Below are 22,450 nucleotides of genomic sequence, written 5' to 3' on the forward strand. Positions count from 1 at the left end.
GCCAGCATGCTATCTTCCGCGACATGTATTGATGACAAAGTTTTGTAATTTATGGGCCATTCAGCAGTAAAATTTCACAATTTTCTACATTAAACTCATTTTTCCAAGTTACAATTTCAGTTCCAATTTACTTGCAATCATGAGGGAGCTCATTCTTCATCATATTTACATTTGTATCATCAAGGATGACCTATGACGCAAAACAAGAAATACCCCCAGAGACTTATTCAAAAAAATTTTCCTTTGCCAGATGAGTAACCTAAAGACAAAGAGATAAGAATGTCAAAGAACTGTGATATATCTTGTGAAGGATCCATGCTGATTCCGGGAATTACCGTCGCTTGGGTGTGTTGATGGACAACTGTTTCCCCCTCAGTCCTGGAGACTTCTTCAGGTCGAAATGATTTGCGCCGTTCAGTTTCAGTTTAAAAGGTTTTTATTTACGTAACGATATGGCATACATGAGATGTCTAAAATTTAATAGAAAACCTAACAAAACAACACGGAAACCCCGTTTTAGGATTAACTCCTCTTCGGGGTGGAAAATAACATTAGAAATAGGGTAGCGGTTGCTCGCGATTTGGCCACTATGTACAGTTGCTGACTGACGCGCAGCTCTCTGATTGGTTCTTTCCTGGCGGCGAATAGGAATCACCCTTTTCCATATTAGTCGGGGTGTAGCCGTCCTCACAGTTGAAACTGTTGATATTCTTCATTATATCCACCACTTTTCTTATTAGTTTCGGAAGTTAATGCCTCTCTCTAGCCCGCACTAGTTTGGTGAACCTTAATCGGGTGTCCGGGATCCGATTACGTATATCCGGCAATTGCCGAGAGTGGGAACTGTTTTCTGTCTGTGGCCCATTGGTACTCCTTGGTCCTACATCTGATGGATTTCCCTGTTTGGCCAATATAGGGTGTCCCACATGTGCTCTTGATCTCATATACGCCTTCGTGCATGAGCTCGGAGATTCGCTCCTTCGGTTTTAATTTTCACATTGTATTCGATCGGTTTGAACTGCCCCACCTATGAACCCGCATTTTCCACATCTATTTTCTCACTACCACCGCATGTCTCATTCAATTGAAGATGACTTTTGTTGGGCTTCAAACAACTCAATTTGGAGGAACTAAATGATTGCACGCTCTTCTTGTACACTAAGGACGCTATTTAAGTATAATAGTGTTTCTCACTCTAATAATATGTACGTGAGAATAACCCGGTGCACTGTACAGTGCGGCCTCGTACAGGTATGTGTTGTATTTATAAAGAGTTCTCACGTATTTTAACCTTGAACACATCTGATATTTTGTTAATCTAATATTTTGTTACTATAGTAAATATACAAATGGAATGTTTTTTACAAAATTCGTGATTAAACAGCCTAAGAAATCATTTCGGAACTTATCGCCTGTGACTTTTAATTTTATCTTCCATGTAAAAGTATTTTCCACGTACCTCATCAAATACGTACTCATATCAACCATCCAATTCTGTCGCATACATTGTGTACCTATGTATTTACATCTTTACAGTCAGGAAGTGAAGATATTCATCCCCTCGAGAATCAGCCAACCTTTATAAGAGAAGTTATATCACCCCTGTCTAGATACATACACTTAGGTGAATTTAAGCATAGCCAGTGGAGAGATATCCATCAATCTGTCGTACCACACACTACGCAGCAGTAAAATAAGTTTTCCAAATATTTTCCTGGTTACTTGAAGTAGCTTACAGGAAACGAACAGTGAGGGAGTAGTTGGATGAAATATTTAAGGAGAATTGCCATTATGGGTTGGTTAGGCGCTTAAAGCTTTTTTTTTGGTTCTGGTAGGGACTACGTTAACGGGGTACTTTAAGAGTACTGTGTGCATCGTCTACAACTCAAACTAGCCGTGAAAGGAAGGTTCTCCGCTTGTTTGGAAGAGGAATTAGGGCAATATCGGTGGTACGTGATGGCGGTGGCTATGGAGGATTTTATGCTTTCACTGTGGACTTAAAGGAAGACTTTCAGATGGTGGTGGGATTACCTGTAGCCTGTTTTCCCGTTCACCGCTGCTTCCCTTCAATTTTTTTAGAAATAGTTCCTTTCGACTAAAATGAGGAGGATCAATTATCCCCCACCGGCTCATTTCGCTTTTTTGCCGCTAGTGTCGCAGTATTAAGGCCTGGGTGCCAATATATAGTACGAATAGATATAGATTTGAAATTTAAGAATATCTCGCATGCGAGGACATCTTTCTGTTTTGCGTTTAAAGGATTTGAATGTATGCATTCAGTTGCACTGAGATGATCTCCTTTTGGATAGATACATGGTTTTTTTGAAAAAAAACCTCTTGTATTTTATTAGAATCGATTGTGATGTGGAGAATGTTTTCAAAATGACAGGGAGGCTAATGTACTCAATCAGTAATTTCCGGAATTTTTTGTTTGTGAGAATTTGTAAATTGAAATTGATCCATTTTCTAATCTTGCAAGACTTTACCTTCTTTTGCCCATGTTTTGGGCAAACTCTTTCCATTCATTACATACACATGTTTATAAGATGAATATTTGACGGTTATTTGAATGATAGTTCTCGTCACGGTTTCATAATAATATCCAGTTAAATTCAAATTTGTTGGTAAGTGCCTTGTGATTACGATTACCGTCCTCTAGACTGAAGTCGGTAATCTTACAAGGGAAATAGATAGCCGAAGGAGGTAGAATTAACTTTTTCGGGTTGCTTTTTATGAGACCGATATAATGAGTGTTTTTTTACTACTTCGAATGACTTAATTTCTTACCTAATAGAAAATGACTCTAATTTTTTACCTAATTTATAAAATTTCTCCATCGTGGTCAATTAGTTTGCTTCTACAGAAAGGAGTTATGGTATGTTCCATAGATATTAGACGTATATTTTATTCCCTTTATTATTCAGAAAAGTAGGTATCTTTTCTCTTTTTAGAGAAGATTCTGGAAGAGCGAGAAGGTTGACAACATGACAGAAACTATATTCAATGAAACATTGGGCTCTTTGCTTTATCTCGAAATAACCGCATTGTTAAGGGAGAAGTTATCGTAGAATCTAATACTAAATTCCTTCTCTCGTCCTCTTGCTCCCGAGATAGCCTTTGTTTCAAATTCCTTCCTCTATTGAGAGTTGATTTTCTTATCATAGGACTGAAACTCTTTGAACAATGATGTGTGATCATGGAGTGAAAAAATGATATAAGGTGAAGCATTAGTAAAAATCATTAAATTAAACTAAAGTAATACTTTAACTGGGTAATTGAAACAAGTTAGCTCAGTAATGTCGTCTTTGCAGTAATTTTTCTTAATCCCGTAATTAAGGAAACGGTTTTGGAGTGAATAAATGAGAAAATCATTCTTTTATTTAGACCTCTTTTCTTCTTTTTACAGCCAAACTAGATGTTAAAATAGGTTTTTTGTAGATACTTAAAAAATGGACGAGACCATTAAATACTTCAATAGAATCAAATTATATCATAATGTACTAAAAACCGTGAAAAACGGAACAATAGTACCATTAAACAAGAAAAAAAATATTATATTTTTGAAGGGGACGTTTTCCTAAGAAGCATACCTACAAAAATTTTAGGGCCTACACGAAACGATTTGCAATGCCTTTTATTTATTTAATATAACCATAAACATAGTAATCATCCCGAAGGTCGGTTTGGTTGGTGATGGTAGACTCACCCAGTAATAAGCCCGACGGGGTGTGAATATTCACACATCAGGGTAGGGGGACCAGTTCCTTTCCCGGTTATGGTTTCCCAGGAAGATCTGGTACTCGAAAAATCACATAGCTTGGGTGGAGCTGCAGGTACCCATAGTGCCTTGCCCGGGAATCGAACCCGGGCCCCTCCTGTTACGCAACGGTTCAACGCTCTACCCCCTGGACTACCGCGACCCATTTTGAAATGCAACGATTTTGAAAACATTCACTTTTTCATCGTAAATGTATGATTTCTCGGCTTAAGCTCACTTTGCGTATGAAATTACTTCTCTTGCCATTTTCAGCTCAAAATAGATCATTCTGCCATTAGTTTCTTGCAATTGATAATTATCTTATAAGACGGGATTTCAATAGAAAATAGCAGGAGCTCTAAGATTGTTCTTCAAGAGTTATTTTTAGAGCTGCAGGATCCCTTGGAATACAATTTATTTTTCAACGGAAGGGATATGATGATGTAAAAATGGATGGAGCAATGCATAGGTGCGTAGGCAGCACGGTACGCTTAGCGATGCTGAGTCACTTAGATATGCAATGAGTCAAATTGCGATGTCTAAGGCAAAATGTGAATTACATAGTATTTTCTATCTACCTAATTTGGAGAATGGGGTTCTCTGGAACTATAATAAGGAAATATTAGAAAAAGTTGACTACAAGCCTTAAAAATATATTCTCTATTAAAGCTATGGGGAGTCATGCAGAAAAGAAGTTGGAGAAAGAGAAAGACAAACGGTCAAGCTTGAAATTTGGTGGGTGAAGAGAGGAAGTTGCTAGGTGTAATCAGAAAAAAGGTAGAAAATGTGGATGGGGTAAATAATGAGAGGTTGGGGGATATTAAAGGCAGAAGGATAGAAAGGAGGATGCTTTGTAAAATTGACCCAAGAAGGATGATAGCACGTTTTTTAGGTATGGAGATTTATGAAGAGATGAAGGAGAAAATTATGTAGGGCAAGAGAGGGAACTTTCTCCCGATGCGTAGAATAATTGCGTTTAGAGGCTATGCAATAATTATTTTAAATTTATAATGATGCAATACTTATCTGTCATTGATAATAACTTGAGTAAATATTCCATTTAAGATTTCGATCTTAAAATTAATGAAGAAGTTTAATATATATTTGCCGACTGCAGCTAGTGCCATCATAATATCCTATATCGATATTCTCAATGTGGGTACTTGGTGTCAGATGATATTCCACAAACATTTTTCATACCATAGCTCGGCCCGGCCATCTACACGTATTTTGTCGTATATAAGTACTTTTACTCCATTCATTGCAAATGAAGCTGCGAAGTTCTGTTGTTCTATTAGAGCGATAAACAGGAAAATATGGAGGCTGCTGGTCCTCGGTTGCCTTGATGGCGATTTCGAGAGAAGGAATGGAAGTAATTTAAAAATGAGAACTTGACCCAGAATGGAACATTCTCAAAAAGATTAGCAAATTTCAACTGCTATTATTAACACATCAATTTATGAGTGAAAGGCATTCTGAAGGCATTCTTCCTGTATCATAAAAACAATGAAAAATATCGATTTAACTACAAGTATGTTTGCCGTTAGATTTTGAAACGATTGTTGAAGCAGAACTAGAGAAGGGGATGATTTTAAGAGAAATTAATGCCATTGCGTCGCATGCCTTTGAAGCCGACACAGAAAAAAATAGTTACTCGTCGTTCTATATCTTCAAGTTAAAGTTAAAAAGATATTCCTTGATTGCTTTGAAGAAATGAAGAAAACCTGACAACAGAATTGAACTGTCTCCATAAGGCCTTTCCGTCAGATCGATGTCTGGTAACGGGAAATTCACATGTCCCAGAAAAGGAAATTCGGTGCGAGGAAAGAGACGAGTGAAGAGGGGTGGAGTGGTCCCACCATTCAGTACTTGCCCGGCCTACGTACGTCTCTGCGATATCCGGCGGCGGTGGATATCTCAAACACTCCGGAAATACATACGAAGAGAAACACACATGGTCGTCATATCGGAAAGCCGCCAAAGAAGCTGAAAGATATCTCCCCACGGACATCAAAGATAGTCAGAACGTAAAAATTGCGTGCGTCTATCGGATTCCTTGCGATTGGCGGAGTCCTCTGCCTGAGAGACGAACGGCACCGTTGAAACAAGGCTGTAGGGACAAGAAAGGAATACAAAACTCATTTCAATCAGGAAAGTTGGCTAAGAATGTGTAGAGAAAGGCCGCATAGTTAATCCTGAACAAACAATATTAGATTCTTAGATCAGGAACGACAGCTCATAAAGGCTCGACAGATCGGGTAAGTTAACCAACCGCGACTGTCTTCTTTTCTTGAAATTTGCTTGGGAATTGGTTAGAAAAAAATAAAGGAATTGGCCATCAATGAGCGATTACCAGAATTGTGTGCGCGCATCATTAAACAAATAGTTGCTATTAAATAGGATAGGAAAGATCAACGTTAAACTCATGTTTGGGAGCAAGAAGTTGATAATTCCGTCAACAGCAGGCAGACTGACCGTCATTCAGTCTTCATTTGCTGGAAAACTGTTTCAAAAATATTTTAAATTCTTCTCTTCTTGTGATGGTGAGTATATTTTTCCGAAAAGTTTTTAATATAAAACTTTGATAACAATGATGCTGAAAATGATCAAAGAACAACTAAAAAATTCCCAAAGAAAATGTTAGGTGAAAAATCGAAGCAAATGAATGGAATTATTGAAAGTGACATCGTATTTTACGTTGGCCTGGAATATTGCCAGTTGAAAAATTTTAAAATATGCTATTGCAATAGAAAACTTTCAAAGGCAAAGATAAAATACAAGGCGTATAAAAACGTTAATTATCACTTAGGGAAAATACGAAGTTACTAATTGAAGAACGCAAATGCGCATTTGAGTCGAAGAACAATCATTTGAAAAATCATTCGCATTTTTTTAAATAGGGATACATGACAAATTGACAGTTTTCTTTTTAAAGAAGTATACCTTTTAATAATAGAACAATTGTATTCAATGATACCTACTCATAAGAAACTGTCTCAGGCGTTACTTGGTGGAAGTATTTCCTACTAGGCGTAAATGAAGGAAGAGTAACTTTGCAGATTACACTAGAATTTTCAGTTTCCACGACCATTGTTTGGCTGATTTTTGTTGCCTTGCATACGCAACCACGGTCGTGGAAAATAAAAAATTCTAGTTGAATTTGCAAAGTTAGTCTTCTTTCATTTACGCCTGATACTTCCATTGGCAACCCTCCTTGTGGTGGCAAAGTGACAGGCCATGGCGCTTAGTAATATTCCTTGAAACAAGTTATTTCCTTCTCCTAGTTAAGAAGTTAGAAGAAGAATTAATTTTCCCTTCCCATAATTCAATACATATTTTTAGAAGCTATAAAATATTATATAGTAAATATTTTATCTTCTTAGTGGGTTATTCAAATAATAAATCACAGAATTTTGCGGTAATTATACTGAAAATCTACCTTTTCGAAGGCTTCTGAGCTAACCAATAGCCAAAAAGGACTTTCTCTGGCTTAGTTTCACTGAATATTTGTTTAAAACTGTTTATTATGTATTTAACTTTATAAACTTATGTGTCTTTAATTATCAATTAATGAGTGCTAAAGAGCTGCGTATCGATAAAAACAACAATTCCCAGTAAGATATTTGATAAATGTGCCAATGAAAAAGAGGGAATAATAGAAGAAATATGGGTTCACGTGGCCTAAACCTCATCATGACATCTGATTAGGTATTAAATACAAATGTTTTTACCTTTTTCGTAAGCAACATATCATGCCATGAGGGATTATTTTCTTTCTGATCCAAGAAGTTACCTTAGAATTATCTTCACGGGGAGGAATACTGTTACTCAACATTAAAACATTGCCACACATTGAATAATTATTTGAGCAGTTGTGAAATCAATAACTTAAGTTAATTTGAATCTTATTTAATGCAAAGGTAAAGTTTTTAATATTTGTGAAAATTTTGGTGCAGTAATTTTTTGATGATCATCTTTTGACTGACACTGTAATAAACCCTTAAAAGGTTCCACTGGGGTAAAGGAGTACCCCTGTATGGAGATGGCCGTGAAGACGGAGAGCAAAGAAGGCAAGGGTCCGAAAGCGATGCTATGAGGCACATTACTCTTATGAAGATAAAATATGTAAGTATATCCTTCGGGCCTTTCTTTTGATCTGTTTTTTTTCTACTTCTTCGTTCTATTCCCTTTCCTTTCGACGCACTGAGTCCCTCCTTTTTCGCTCAGCCTTGCTTCCCTTCCCTTTCCCCGACGAGATGACCGCTACTGTCACCCATGAACAACCGTAGATACGGAAACGGTGGAGGGTAAAATTGAATCAAAAAGAGAGGAGACACGATTATACCACGGAATCATGAGCTGACCGAATTCTCTCCCTATTTCAAATAGGTGTATGTGTTTATAAATATACATATCTGCTTATATGCCTACCCTTTACTAGAGCTGTACGATCAAAGGACTCTCCTTCCTTGCGCAAAAAAGGAAAACTGTCGCCGAGATATATTTATAAATGTATATATGTGCCTAAAAAGGATCCCTCTTATTTCTTTTTTATCCCGTTGTTAGAAAAAAAATCGCATTCTCATCACAAAAATGACGCTGAGAGCGAGGATCTTGGTGAGCTTTTCTCGCTCCGCTTTTTGTTCAGGAATTTCCCAAGGTTCCAGTGGCCCTTCTCAGAGCTCTATAGATGATCCACATGCTTAAGCTCCTAGGGGTTGATATGAGAGTATTAGAAAACGGATTAAATAAGAGCTTTGCGACTTAATATGACCGTTCTCCACGGCGTGAAAGATTAATTCAGCTAGGTTGAGAAGGGAAGTTATGTCATACCCCCAAAGGGGATATTTCTGGTGATGAATGAAATTTGTAGAATCGTTAATCTTTGTTGCCAGTAAACTAGATAAATTTGCCATAGTGGATTAACGTTTACAGAGAATTCAAAAGAGTAATATACAATGAGAGTTTCTGAAAGAGTTATTTAATTAATTGGCATAACTCCAGGAGGAAAATAATTGCAACATTTGTGACAAAATTAATCATTCCTCTTGTAATTTAATGAATGTTATTTTCACTCAAGAATACGAATTTTTTCAAAAGATCTTTTCCCCATATTAATTGAATATATATGCTTCAAATATTTGTCTTGAATATCGTGATTTCTGATCATCGTTAACCTTTTAAAATGTATTTTATGACCGTAATTTTTACGATCACTAAATTAACAGCGAGTATGACTAAAATTATGTACATAACTATTCTTGTAATTAGCTTTTTTCAGTGTTTGTTTTTAATTTTAAGTGTGTCCCCAAGCAATACTTCTTCTACCAAAGTTGCTCAGAAAATCCATAAGGTTGAACGTCCTTGGCTTAGATTATCATTTCAAGTTTTGGGTTGATGGATGGTTCTCTGAGGAATTGACTGCATCTCATCAAAACCCTTTTAGATGCAAAAATGGCCCCTATAACCCGAGGAGTTTCCACTGCGTAGTCAACGTCTTTCTTAGTTCCACCCGAATCCTTTTTCGAACTCAATCCTCTTCGGACCTCCATCAGCTGCCCTCTAATCGTCCTAATAGACTCGTTTCAGATGCCTGAGTTATGCATCACATGCTGGAGATATAATGTATAAAGAGTTATGTACTCCCCCTCCCCTTCAAAATCACGAAAATCGACTGTTACCTCTTTCAAGGAACAAAACATTGGACCATGTCATCAATCCCAACCTCTTTGTATAAATAGGAATAAAGAAGGGTCCTGTCATCGTGACAACAGACCAGAATGCCTTCGTTAAAATCTCTTGATCTTTTATCGCCAGGCCAATGAGATGGGCGGTGACCTCCTTCAACGTTGACGGGCTTGGGCGTTGTGCGATGCCATGTTCTCGCTCCGCCTACATTTTGTATTCTTCTAGCCATCCCTACCTTCTCTTGTCACATTACCTTTGGTGTCATTATTCTCATCTCCATACCGACCATCCACCGTTCAGCTCCGTTTATGTGCTGATATTCTCCATAGTCATCGTCTCAAGGTTTCGAAAAGGATTAAATATCGTGGTTTCCGCATTTTTCCCGCTTGACATGGCTTCTAGGGAGTCGGAGTTTTACGTTAATGGGTCCGTTACGCACCTCTGGAAATGTGTGGTTAATTCGTTCAGTTCTGTGCAATGATTTCACTCTAACCGCCCAAAATTGTGTAGATCAAATGAAGAAATTCGATCTTAAGAGCACTGTATATATTTCACCTAAGCGTATCCATTTCCAAATTTCTCCTATTCCAGTTCATATTATACGGGCATATAGCTGAAGTTTTGAACCTTTCGGCTCACATTTTAAATTAAACGCATTCTGCCTAATCTCAAACTTCTGTTTGATTTATTAAATAGATCAAGTGTACGTAGATTTGTGTACTTTGCTCAACAATCCAATAGGTAACGGAGGAAATATAGTCAAAACGTTCAGGAGTATATAAGTAAACATTTATGAAGTGCTCCTGAAAATTCGGTGATAAAATTCAAAATTTAATTTGCTCACGGAGTTTCATATTTTGCGATTGTTATTCAGGAGCAGTCCACTGCAGTTTAATTGCTGTTCAGGTTTTTTTGTGAGTCACAGGTACTGATTTTTTAAATAGAATTTCATGTAATATGAGGAATATTTTGATTAGATAAATCCAGTCAATGTATTATTAATATGCTTTCCATTATGATGTTAAGCTGTATATTGTCAGAAGGTATTCATTTTGATGTTCTATTATTCTCGTGTGAAATTCATAGAAATCTCTCTTGACACAGTTTGTAGGTAATTTTCAGTGGCCGCTGGGTCTACTAATTATATTTTCAATATTCTTCGGGCACAAAATATTTATCTTCTATTATACATCGCTTTGCTGCATTTGATGGACCAAAGTAGTTATAAAGTTATTTTATGAGAATGTCTTTTACTACAGTATTAGTATTATTTACTGATGGTAATTGATATACTCGCATGGAAGGAGTTTATACTGGCGTCCTTTTTCTCGCTAGTTTATTTTTCCAATCTATTGCAAATGAATTAAGGTATCTATGAAATCACTTTGTGGAGTAGCGTCACGCTACAAAAACTGCAAAATTGCAAAAATAAATCACTTTGTATTATTTAACACCTTAATTACGAAAGGTGCGATACAATAATATTTATTAGATTTTCTGTAGAAAAAACCCACTTGAATATGATGTTTGTTTGTTGAGGCCGGTCGCGATGTTGTGATGAAAAGAGTGCAATATTACTAAGTAATTTACTGTTCAAAATGTTATGGTGATTCTATTTTATTGTGTTTGAAATTAAATTGAGAAATGATTTCAAAATTATATTGAAAAAATGCGAGAGTGAATTTTAACAGAATTATCAATGTGCCTGACTGGAGGGAAAAATGAAAAAAATAGAAGCGAGAGAGAGGTCAACTGATGGATATTAAGTATCTACAAACAGCTACTAAGGTCGCTTTTTTATTTTTGCAAGATGGCATTAATGCTGTGACAAGACAGAATACTGCATAGAAATGCTATGGTTTTCTTGGATAATATTAAATATTAGAATTGGGACTTTTTTGTCTATCTTTTTATCTATCGCTTCAATACATTTAATTTTGGTGGGTACAGCTTTCTTAACAAATGTTATTTGAAGATTTGTTCGCTGATTTGAGTGCATGCATTTCGAAGGAGGTGAACTTTTTGCATTGCCTATTGATGAAAACTTTAACGGATTTCTTAATGACTCCAGTGAGGGAGAAAGTAAGAAAGTTTGAAGCAATTTAATTGTGTAAAAAAATGAGCGGGAGACGTAGCCGCGAGGTCTTTTTCATGACAATACCATGATTTTCGTCATAGGTCTTCTGAAAGGGCAGCCTTTACAATGACAAAAATAAATTTCGACATGTAATTGATAAGAGGAGCCTTATTTCACAAAGGTTTTTTCACTCGCTTAAAACGAAGCCAATTCTTTTGTGTTTTACTTTCAGTGTTGAAAGGGGATGCTTTTTGCATGAGTACGCCGCAACAGAAGCTATTTCCAAACCAGACCCAAAAAAGAACAAGTTATGTCAAGTTCTTTTATTTTTATTTTCTTTAAAAAAAAAGAGAGAGAGGACGAACTCAAAGTATTTTCGCGAGCGAATCTCTCTCTTTCTCCTCCTGCCCCGTCCGTGAACCTTTCGTTCCTCCCAACCGTTCGATCCCGTCTCGTATTTATTTTGTTTGTCCCCCGCCCCTCCACTCTTTTGCGAAGATCCCTTACTCCTCCCACTCATTCCCTCTCTCCCTCCCCGCCGCAGCACCCTCGTATTCATTTCCGCGTCCTCGTTAATTAGAAAAAATATAAAATGGTCCCTTTTTTTCCTTTTTAATTTCATTGTACTCTACGGATTGAAAACAAATAAAAGGAGGACTTTGACACAAATGGAATCGCTCGACTTATTGGATGGAGAGGGTCGAGCAGGAGCCGAAAGTCATTAGCATCCCCTCGATCATGCCCTCGAAACTTGTGTTTTTAAAAATACATTTCCGCCTTCTTTCAAAATCCACATCCTGATTTTGCGGCATTAATTTCGTGTCTTTTTGAGATACGTGTTTTGTGCGAAGGTGCATTTTTCAAGTCAAATTGACTGCTATAACAGTAAATTCGCGAGAATCGCGAATTTTTACGTGAATTTTGAAAATCTTACGAGAGTCGTGTTATTTTTTACACTCGGACGGTGAGCATTCTGTCTTTCCTCGATTAATTGGCTTGCTTGGTGGCGGTGCCAGCTCTTTTAATCCTTTGAAGATATATCTCTTAACGGTCTTTCATTCCAGGCATACAATGCGTCTCGCCTCCAACGTATTTTTTTTAAGTTCATATCGAATTTGGATTTATTCTCGCAGTTGAATTAGGTGAATCGGAATATCAGTAGGATTGAAGGTATTGAGTGGCTTTAATGCGTCTTGTCTAAATGTATGTGCATATCTCAGATAATTGTGCTGTGTTTAAGATTCCAATTCATCTCGGTAAACGAATTTTAATAGCAACTCGGGTTGAACTACTATTCAGCCTTTGTCGTTAAAATCTTACACTCCTTTTACAATTTTCATCCTACACTAGTTTTTATCATCTTACTCGACATTTATATACTTGTTCTAAAGAATCGTAAAATACGAATTACGAATCAGTTACATTCTGCTGAATTCTCCTCTTTCTCTAGGTGAAAGCAGTACCATGAAAGAATTCAGTTTGACCTTAGAAATAAGAACCATTTAGAGGTCTTATTGGGGAAATTGGTTTACTTGCGATAATTGTTTTACTTAATTGATATTCGCCAATTTTTCCGCTTCATGCACAATGATGGCAGTGGCTACTATAGACCTGTATTTGGCACGGCAGGGACCAGTTTGGTTCGAAATATTTTCCGAGACATGATACGGTACCTTCGATAAATATTATTTTATAATTTTTCTTGACCAATGTGTACCATTTCCGTGCAACCATATCTCACCCATAATTTGAAAAGCGTTTTGGATCAACATTTATCAATTTTTTGATGCCTTTGGAAAATATAAGGGGTATTGTAGCAATAAAACTAGTGGGGTATATGATATAAATAATTCTAGCCATAAACTGTATGAAATAGAGGCGAAAATGATCACGCAATAGGAAATAAACTATTAAACAGAGGTAATGGAACTTCTTTTCCCTTTGGACTATAATTACCATAACAACAAATAATCAGGACCCTGTCTCCTTATCGTGGGCTATTTCCCCTTATTTTTCTTGGATTTTACGTACATTCCCCAGTCACCCCCACTCTGACGATATGGATGTATGTGTATACGTTAATGTTATTGAATAATTCTTAAGACGTCACTTCTCAAATTTATAGAACATTCATTACCGTCAGGTGATAGGCGAGGAAGGTTTGATTAAGAAATTATTTCGACATATTTTATTATAGATTAAAAAAAGACCGCTTACGGAATACGCGGTTAAATATAAAAGTTAAGGAAATACAAGGACCTAAGAACGCTTATTGATAATCAACAATTGATTATCAAAGTTTCCTGATACATTTCAAAAATGCCATGTAGTTTGAATTCATTTTTGACGATATCGATGTTCAATGCTAAAATAAAATATGAATTAGTGACCTTTCAAGTACAAAAAGTATGACATTTTCAACGTGCAATAGACGTTTCTGGACGTGGATTCGATATACATCGATTAATTTATAGAAAACTCTTTTACAAATTGGTGATTTGAGTATAAGTTAACGGTTTAGTGGGTACGGTCTTCCTTGTTAATCTCTAGGCTACGTGTAAGTAGTTTTTGACGGTTAGTGAAATTTGCTTTGCGTCGTCGAGCACTTATAAAACCCTTGTACTTATTTTAAAACTGAAAAAAATCTTAGGCGCCATTATAATTTCTTTCTAATTACGTCCTCCATGCTTTCTACTACTCTTAATTCCTTAAATATATCTTTCTTTCGTGCTTAGCCAAAATTCTCCTCTTCTTCACAGTCCACTGGATTTCACTATATTTCAATATTTCTCCACATCAACTTTGTCCGTGGAATTACTCTCATCAAATTCCTCTCCGTTATCATTAAGTTCTCAACTGGTCTTCAAAACCACATTTAGAAAGCTTTTAAGCAGCGTTCTCCATCTTTCCTCAACGAATATATTTCAGAAATATGGCGCTTTGCCATGCTATGACGTTTTGCGTATTTCAAAATCTTTGCTATGTCATCTGAGACTGCCGACCCTCAATGCTCTCTTCTCTATTAATTTTTTGCTTTACTATTGCAATGACTTCTTCAATATCCTCCTTCGGAAGCTCATTTCCACAAAAACGTCTTTCCGCCTGAGCTCTTTGCCCTATTTTATGTTTGATCTTCCAATTTTAAGGCTTTAATTAGCATTCATCATTTTTAATAAGATCATTTCATTCGTTTTATTTTAATTAATATCCATCCCGAGCCTCTATCACTGATTAGAAATGAGCTTAAAAGTGATACAGAGTACTCCGTTGGCATGCTCACTGATTAAAACTTTCCAACCGATATTCGGACTTGATGAACTACCAGCTTAATTGCATGTCTTTCGAACGATGTTCTTCAATCATATCCTGAGCATTTTAAATAATTGAAAAAAGGATATTGGATGACACCTTGCATCTATGTGCATGTCCTTTCTTTGCTATTCATTCTTCAAGTATAATAATGCCACTTGATTCATGTAGAAAGGTTTTTTTACAAGCGTATCGATTCAGTGTACTGCTACATTCTGCAATACTTTCGTTATTTTTTCGTACGATTTCTCGAAATCTATGAGGAAAAAAGACATCCCATATAATTTAATATTCTTATTGGTTTTTTCTTGCTGCTTTGGGGTTATACGATATTATTCTATCCATAAATAAAAACATCCCGCACAATTGTTTTTCCATGTTCTCCAAATATTTATTTGCCTTCCTTGTTATTCCATGATGGTTTCCGAAGTTAAAATTTAAGTCATCACAATGCAAGAGTTAAGGAAGGAAACGAAAATACCAATTTTCAAGGGAAAATATGACCACATATCTAAAGTAAAAATAAGAGGACAAAATATATTAAAAAGTGTTCATTTTTAAAAGAAGTATCGCTGAAGGAACCTTGAGTTATTTGAGCATTTTTCATCAAATGCTAGGAGTTTTAGAAATGAGAGTAAGGCAGACGCCGGAGAAAAGACTGGCTGATAAACTTCAAAATGACTGAGTTTGATAATGATCTCTTATGTTATGTGGATGGTGAAAAATTAGTTGAAACACAACGAATGAAATAAGACTATCAGAAATGATCTGCATCACCGTGAGAAGTTGGGCTGTGAGAGAGGGTGGCGTGTGATGGTGTGTTGTTTTGAATAGTGTGATGCTGGACCATGTGTGATTGTACTGTCTTCGTATTCGCTTGGATTATCTTATCTTAAGAAGCATAGGTTTGATTTTTTTAATGAGGTGGTGAAATTTTTACGATAGAGACAGGTGTTATGATGTTTCAAGTATCGGTACTATTTCTTCAAGGCAAGTTTGATTGTGATGCTAAATACTATATATGTGCGCCAACTGACGCTGCCTCTCTGCACGTGTGTATTTTAATTATAACAATGGTATTAGTGTTTACACTAGGCCTTATAGCTCACAATATATGCAACACATTTTTTTATTTATTTATTTTACTTAACCTTTTTTTAATAATACTGCTGCGTTATTCATTATAACGGTATCGTTCGCTTGGAAACAGTAAAACGAACGGAACGGAAGGCAAACGGGAAAGTACTAGGCAATAGGCAGGAAAGGTGGATGCATTACCTTTTGATTTGTGACGGAGGGTTGAAGGTTATGATAGGAGGGAGAATGTCATGCAGGTGAGATAGGAATACGAAAAGAATAGGCATGCCGGGTCCGGTTGAAGGGAGTCAGAAACTATGCGGAATTGAATAAAAGTTTATTTTGGTGTCGAATTTCAAATTGTGTCCTGTTAGGTATCTTAGAAATGTAGCGTTGGTTAGTCAATATGTCCATCCAAAACCTACCTTAAGCACTATGGTTACATGAACTATGACACAGCCTTCGGGCTCAATCCTGTATTCGCCATTTGATCCAAGAATCGCTAGTGATAATTCCACCTCGTAAATTGATTTAATGTCCAAATGTTGTTCTACTGCCTCCTCTAAAATAATTATTCCTAGTAGTCTCGTTTATAGGAAACTATTTAAAATCATAATGCCTAATTTCCCACCCTGGGGTCGTGGCCATTTATTCTGTTATATTAGTTTCTTTTAATAAATGAATACTGTGCAGTCTATATGGGGTTGCTATTTTCAATTCATCCGTTTTTAACTTAGCGACTATGACCGTCAGTGACTTCGCTGAGACAAAAAAGAAACTAACGGTAATTGTTCAGCTTAGTAAACTAAAACGTGAAAAAGTTAATCCACAATACTATAGGTGAACTGCCCTTATATTTTCAAGGAGTGACTCGAGTACACTCTCAAATTTCCAGAGGTGATTTTGATAGAGGGAATATGCTGATGGTTTGCGACGACGACGTAGATTGATAGTTGTGAGCAAATGAAGAGAGGCTCTGATATGATGGCAACGAATGATCTCAATTGTAATAGCCGGCCTGTTGTTGATGATCAGTCCTTGTCGAACAAGTGGGATTCTTTTGTTTCCTGGGCCAGCTCTATAACACACTCATTGGTGAGCATAATTTTATGTTACTTCTGGCACTATCAGGAAGTCGCAGCTTCTGTAATGTTACCAGGAAGAAGAATTCTTTTATTCTTAGCCTAAGGAAGAGAAGAGACAATAAAAACCACTCGGGGACGTCGATCACAATAAGATCTCTGCATTGATGTCTTTAAAAGCTCCCTTCATTTGGAAATTAATGTGAAATGGGATTTAATTTTCGTCATGCTCACTCTAATTCAGCTGTATCAATAAATTTACATTGCGACAAGTCTGCAGTGTAAAATTCATTATATCAAAATCAAATTTGTTGTAGCATTTACCGTAGTCTTGGATTTTCATTTACGTATGGATTGAGAGAATGGTTTCATTAATTTGGCATCAAGATTGAAACGTACAGGTATGTACGAGGGCGGTTCAATAAGTACCCGTGTTAGGCATGAAGAAACCAATGTTTCAAAATATTTTTTTTCTACATAATCCCCTTTTAGAAAGATACACTTCTCCCTACGTTCCGGCCATTTTTTTTAACCCCTCCAAAAATAGGATTTGTCGAGCTCTCCAAAATACGCCCCTGTCTCGGCGATAACTTCCTCTTTTGAGCTAAATTATTTTCCCGCGAGCCATTTCTTCATGTTTGGGAATAAGAAAAAGTTGCAGGGAGCCAGATCGGGTGAATACGAGGGGTGCGGCAGCAATTCACGTAGTTCATGCAGTTTGGCGGCGACAACTCCGGATGAATGTGCTGGTGCTTTGCGAGCAATCGCGGCACCAATCGGGCCGACAATTTTTTCATCGCCAACTTATCATGTAAAATATTAATTGCCGTTCCCGTCGACACACCCACGGCCTCTGCTACTTCACACACTTTCATTCGTCGATCAGCGAGAATCGTGGCGTGGACCTTCTGAATGATTTCCTCGGTAACCACGTCTGCCGGGCGGCCCGGATCGCTCCTCATCAAAAACAGATTTTCGCCCACGTTTAAATTCGTTGAACCAATACCTAACTGTGGTTATAGATGGCAAAGTGTCCCCATAAACAACATCCAACTTTGCTTTTATCTCCTCGCATTTCTTCCCATCCAAAAACAAAAAGCGAATTACCGAACGATACTGCTCTTGTTCCATCTTAGCGAAAATCACGTCTTACTCGAATGGCTGCCAATACAAACTAACCTTTATATCAGTCTGAAATTTGTTTCGCTGTCGTTTAATAGATGGCAGCACACGATGATAACATAAACATCCCTCAGGAACGCCCTTTGTTGTCAAACACGGGTACTTATTGAACCGCCTTTGTATTTGTTAATTATACTTAGTATCATCAACTCGCAGTTGGTTAATCTTTTTATGAGCCTCGCTGCCCATTTTATCGTTCTTATGTCCATCACAATATTTGCATCACTGATTAAAAGCATTCATAAATTAGTTTAAGTGTGAATATCCATAATAACCTTTATATGGACGAGGGTTTCTACGGAATTCACGTTCATTGTATTTATCACGACATTTATTACGAAGGAAAATGATTGAGAAATTACGCAAATTAAAAAGGAATTAATTTTAATTACACATTCACTATTTTGTGCGCATACTATTTCCTGGGGTCTAGATTTATGTCTAGGCGTTTAAAGACCAAATAAGAATGATAAAAAAACGTGAAAGGCGTGAAGGATATTGATTCATTTACACTATAGCTTATTTTCATATCTAAATAGGGAAAAACCGCAAACTATAATCCTTTGGCTACCAGGGTCACTCGTCCATGAGACCCTTTGCGCCATAATTATCACACGGATTAAGCGGATGGGCTCAAGTGAAAATGGGAGCAAATTAATCTCCTTAATATGGAGGAGGCTCCACTTTATGATCTAATAGCCGAGGCATTGAGGTGATCAAAAAAGGCTTTGCGTGAAAAAAATGTGGCTGATGAGAAGGGACTCTCGTTGCGTATCACTTCGGGCAGTCGTACTGCCGCTACGTAGAGGTTGGAGGAGCTTACCCGATCTATTCTCTCTATGTGCGAGACTTCTCTGTCCCCGTCGCTGCAGCGGTTATCGAGAGGGATAATCAATCCCGACAGGCCGACCGTTTATGTCTGGGTCGCTCCCTCTTTTTATTTTCGCGGCAGTCTTTGAGGGATACAGGGTGAGAGGCGGAACTTTATTTCAATTTAATTCGGCCAACTTCAGCAGAGTTCCTTCACTCTCGTCGGCCCGTTTTATCGTCCATCATTCCCTCTTGTGTTCAGCCTACACCGCGACTCGGCTTGTTTGCTCGTTAAATATCAAAAGGCTCATAGAATGCTGGACTACAGACCTCAAAAAGAGAGAGAGAGAGAGAGGGAGGGAGGATTTAAAAGCATCATCATCGTGTTCGGTTCCCCGTATAGTTCAAATCACCACCACTTCTCTTGTCCGTTACCCAACATGCGGGTTGGGCATGGCTCACGCTTCTGGTCAGCAACCACTGCAGCTCAAAAGACTACTTGGATCATGCTATCACTTCCATTCCATTCTTCTCTTTTCTTTGCTAAGCACTCGGTGGTAAATTGCTCCATTGCGGACAATGATAGCATTAGCTGTTGCCGTAAAAACAGCCCACTCTCTCGCACTGAAGCCTTAATTGAACAAGCTCTTTTCCTAAGTAGAGGTTATTGCAATGTAATGCCACCAAAATAAAGGTTTGATCACGATTCCATTCATATAATTCACCAATGGAAATTTTTAGCGATTGAAATTATAATAGCCTTTATAGTGATGTTGTGAATAGTGATGGAAGATTACGAATTCTGAAAATTTTAAGTCATTATTTTCACTATCCAAGGATTAACTACATCGGTAAGATTCACTGTTTATCCTAATTTTTTAAATGATCGCCATGTGGAAAGGGTATGATTACAAACTTGAGTAAGGATTACTCATAATGTAGTTCTTATCATTTTATGATAATACAAATCAAATTTTGAGTAATCATGGAGCTACGCTATTTTTCCACCATATTATATAGTATACAATATAATAATAAATACAACCAATGCACAACTTGCAGCAAAATGAGTCATGGTCTTAGTGACAAGAACGGTCAATTACACTAGTTCGCGTTGCATCGCTGAGGGGGTCACTCATTGTGAACACAAATATCACCTAAGAGCGAAAGGATATGGATTGGATGGTATATGTTCAATTTGTGAAGTATTGCGAATGCATGTGATTGAATCTTCATTCAATACCGAATTGGGAACTTGAATAATATCTTCTGAAACTGTAATTCCCCATCGTAATAAGTTGAAAGCTAGGCTTTATATGATAAAGGGTCAGTCTAGAAACTTATTAAAAATTATATGACTGATCAGTGTTTTTAGAGATAGTCGAAAAAATTTTGAGGTTAAAACGATAGTTGCAGTTCTAGATGAAAGTTAGATGATGAAATGATGAAATGTTAGATGATGAAAAATTATGATGTTCATAAAAATGATGAAATGTTAGATGTACTGAAATGGGAGAGTTCGAAAAATAGAAGAAAAAGGAGTAGGTTAGGCGCGATGTATAGAATTGTTAAAAAGGACGAAGCGTGGGAAGATTTATGGCAAGGGATAGAAAAGCCTAACTTTAAGGGAAAAAAAGACTATAATTTCAAAATAAAAATAAGGATGCAAAAAACAAATAAGAAAAAATACTCTTTTTTAAATAGAACTATAATTGATTGGAACCAGCTGCCTGGAGGTTTGTTTGACCCCTTTCCCTCCAATGTTAGAAGTTTTACTGTAAGTGTAAATGTAAAGCAGCCACTGGGTAATGAACTTCATTGTAGTTATGAAAATATTGTTTGTATGTGATGTGGACGGCGTTTTGTATGTGATGTGGACGGCATTTTGTATGTGATGTGGACGGCATTTTGTATGTGATGTGGACGGCATTTCGTATATGATGTGGAAGTTTATTTGTATGTAATTTGGAAATGTCATTGTATGTAAGAATATTTTTTTATCTGTTTTTATTTTGTGTGTATGGATGTAATTTTCGTTGTAAGAGTTATCTTTGACCAAACTTGACCGTTGCCACCAGGAATATCGCCTAATTGCAACGTAATTGTAAAATAATTATAAAAATAAAAATAGTTCGTATTGTCTCGTTCTTTTCAAATAGTCTAACATCCCAATGATGTAATGTCTTTAAAAAATGAGTTGCGAATAATCACAACAGAATTTCGTGCATGTTTAATTCCGAAAAATAATATTCTAAAAAGATAGTTGTTTAGCTTTAAGATCAGGTATCATGAATATGCCATCTTGACATGATTAAAAAAACTCGAATTGCATAGTAATAGTACATTAAAATTTTATCGCATGACCCAGGTTTAGCCACTGTGTAATATGTCTCAATGTAAAAATAAATTTGCACTCGTAAATGCTACATAGCAACGTCACCTGGGTCTTGCAGTAAATATTTCAATGCTTAATAACTGAGTATTTTGGGTTATCAGGTCCAAGAAGTCACACCGAAAACCACGTCCGGTATCCTTATTTGCGCTGCCCTATCAAATAAAATGTTTGAGATATGCCTTCCCTGTGTACTACAACTGTAGAATACATTCCTTACTTCTGCAAAATTTAAATTAATTTTAATATTTTAATTATTTTTATTCAGTCTTTCGAATGTTTGATCAAATTCCAAAAAAGCTGACAGGGACATCTAATTTTCATATTCTGTTAGTGTTCCTATGCAGTGTTGTTGACAAACCCTCTCCGTCCAAAACTCAAATTTATCCAAACCAAAACTTGATTTTTCGGTTGCACCATTTCTTCGTGATGATTCTGAGGACTGATTTTGATGGGTGTGGAATAAAACCTATGACCAAGCATGTTGCTGTACTATTTTTTGGGCTGAGCATCAGCATTGAACTAATCAAGTTGCTTGCGCTACAGGCACACGTAATCTCATACAGCCTGTATGAAGAGGAGGGATGTTATCTTTTGCACACAGCGCGAATCTTTGATTTTCCTCGCTGTGTTAAATGTTATACCAATATTGGATCTCCTAGGGTGTGTACTGTGCGGTCTGCTGTTCCCAAAAAATAGGGTAGCTCTACGTAGGAAAGGGCTTGGTTTTTTTCCTCCAAATGCTATTTTTTGTTTTGATTTCCGTTTAAATACTTCTTTAATAATCTAAATCAAAAGCGTTTTTACCTTAAAACCGAAAGGAGAGCTGATTTTCCCTTTTAATATCTCTGTCTGATAGAGTGATTGTTTTTATTTGTGGACTTGCTTTGTCGTTACAAATGGGGAAAACTGAAGGGAGTGGGAAAACGAGAGAGGAAGAGGACCTGAGAAAAAAATGTAAAAAAACTGACTGAACTGGGAATTTTGTTCTAGAAGCGGGACAAAAAATACACTTTAATGGAAGAAAATTTTTGCAGTGTCTGTAAGGTATCATCTCCATCTATTTTGGAGAGTAT

The sequence above is a fragment of the Hetaerina americana genome, unplaced genomic scaffold (genome assembly GCF_022747635.1).
Source record: "Hetaerina americana unplaced genomic scaffold, ioHetAmer1.1.p SCAF_9, whole genome shotgun sequence".
NCBI classification, from domain to species: Eukaryota; Metazoa; Arthropoda; class Insecta; order Odonata; family Calopterygidae; genus Hetaerina; species Hetaerina americana.